The sequence below is a fragment of the Sprattus sprattus genome (genome assembly GCF_963457725.1).
Source record: "Sprattus sprattus genome assembly, chromosome: 2".
In the NCBI taxonomy this organism is placed as follows: Eukaryota; Metazoa; Chordata; class Actinopteri; order Clupeiformes; family Clupeidae; genus Sprattus; species Sprattus sprattus.
In genome coordinates, this window is record NC_137921.1 from 65,890,906 (window position 1) to 65,893,405 (window position 2,500).

The 2,500-nt window shown below is 37.2% G+C and overlaps 1 protein-coding gene across 1 annotated transcript in view; it reads left to right on the forward strand.

Annotated features, from left to right (window-relative positions):
- The window catches only part of adgb (androglobin), a gene marked incomplete at both ends in the record, with an annotated part of 54,131 nt that overhangs the window by 30,816 nt on the left and 20,815 nt on the right, over positions 1-2,500 (forward strand). The gene's annotated exons all lie outside the window — the stretch shown is intronic.

Here is a 2,500-nt window from a genome sequence, read left to right on the forward strand (position 1 = left end):
ACCAGGGGAGAAATGAAGACCAAGAGGGAAGAGAGAAAAGAGAGAGAAGAGAGGGAAAAAAGAGAGAGAGAGAGAGAGAGAGAAAGAGACAGAGGTATAGAGAGAGCTAGATAGAGGAATTGAAAAAGGAGTAATGACCCACTCTTCTATTTCTGTCTCCTCTCTGTCCCAGTAGACATAGGGGGCCTAGATTGAGAGGTCAAATTGAGGGGGGGGGGGGGGGTAATTATACTGTAAAAAGACACAAGAGAGAGAGGTGGGGGGGCAGAGAGAAAAGTCAAGAGAGGATGACAAGAGAGAGTGAAAGAAGGATGAAAACGGAGAGAGAGAGAGAGAGAGGGAGGGAGAGGCAGTGGGAACAGGAAAAGAGAGAGAAGGCAAGAGAGGATGACAGAGAGAGAAGAAGAGAGAGAGAGAGAGAGAGAGAGGGAGAGATAGAGAGAGAAAGAGACAGAGAGAGAGACAGAGACAGAGACAGAGAGAGAGAGAGAGAGAGAGAGAGAGAGAGAGAGAGAGAGAGAGAGAGAGAGAGAGGGAGAGATAGGATTTGGAAAGACAGCGAAAGAGAGATAAAAGAGAGAAAGTAAGAGAGAATGGAATGAGACAAGAGATAGAGAGAGAGAGAGATAGAGAGAGAAAGAAGGAATAGAATGCTTTAATACGATTGCAGTGAGTTGTGGCTGGTCACTGTCGGACCCAGTTATATGATTGCATGCTGCTTTGCACTGGGGTTCTAAAGGGATGACTAGGGATGATTTAATGTGGAGCTGGTGGGTGACAGGACTCACACACACACACACTGACAGGAACATACACAAAAATGTGCACACACACAAGTACACACACAAAACTAGCACACTTAGACGAGCCTGTTTTCTCCTTCAATTCTGATTATGTGTGTGTGTGTGTGTGTGAGATAGAAAGCAAGAGAGTTTATGGTGAAATAATTTAAGATGTATGGGCCATTCTACCGAATTCGTGTAATATGCAGTCCCTCAACAATAAAAACTATTTACAAAACATTTAGGTATTTAGGCATAGATATTTAATTAGAACATGTTATGGTCTATATAAACCCAATGCATTACATGAGATAGTGATAAGCTAAATATATACAAAATCATCATTTATAGGGTACTTTCTATTGGGAAGTAGCTGTCCCCAACCCTGACATCTAAATTTCAATGCCTTTAAATAACACTTTTCAATTTTTTTCTATTTTTTTCAATGATTTAATTTCAAAGATCTTTATGATTGGGTTGAAACAGAACTTGGAATATTTAGATTTATTGTGGGTTTAATTTTTAAATCAATTTTCTATACTCAAAAAATCATGTCCCTAGTTTTCATGTCACTACCGAAACACAACAGTTTTAGTCCATTGGCTGAGCCTGTGTTTTAGCCACGACTCTGCATTTTTGACCATGCAGTGACACTGCATCTCTGTCCCTCATGGTTGAATGGTAAGTAGCTAAATCCCATAGTTTTTATATAAATGTGTTCCAAAGTCTGAAAATCGACGTGTAACCTTAAGAATTGTCACTACCGAAACGCATGTTTTCTTCAATTAAGTAAACCTTTTGGGGTTTCATGGAAAATCTTATGTTTGTATGTGTGTTCACCTCTTCAAAGATGTGTTTGCAAGCCGTGTGCTTGCTAGAATTCTTTATTTATGCTTAAAGTTAGCTAGAATTGTCACTACCGAAACAGTCACTACCGAAACATATGGTAGTGACCAGATGATTTCGGTAGTGACAAAATGAAATGGTAAGTAGTTTGATCCCATAATTTTTAAATAAATGTGTTGTGTTGACTAAAGGGCGGCCCAGAGCACCTTTTGGATGATTTTGGGAGAGAAATGAACATCCATCCAACAGTGCAGTCACTACCGAAACACTGGATGTCACTACCGAAACAGTGCAGCACTACCGAAACACAGGATGTTTTGTAAAAAATTAAGTGTATTAAGTAATCAACTAAAATGTTATGATACTGATTGGATTAATGTATGTTCAATTTCATCAATCAACAACTCTGGAATCAATATGATCAGTATTTTACATTTTACAAAGAAATATTGCACTTAGATTTTGATGAATTGTATAAATTGAACTTGAAAATTTGGTTAAAATTTCATTTTTATGAATTTCATTATGAAAACCTTCAAGAAATATTTGTAAAAATACTCTTCAGAGAAGGGAAGGAAACACAATCTGAACAGGTCAATGATAATACTTTTTTACTATAGTAAATGTGATGTTTCGGTAGTGACAATTTTTGGAAGAGGAAAAACATTCCAACACATTCTGAAAATACAATATAAAAATTGACTGTTCTTTTACTAGATATGTGTACTTTAGATATGGTGCAATATACATACAGACAAAGTTTTGGGAATAAAACATAAAAAAATTCAAAATATTTCCGACCTGACTTTGCACCAATTCGGTAGAATGGCCCGTATAGGATTGGATTGTATAACTAGTAACTAATGTTAAGG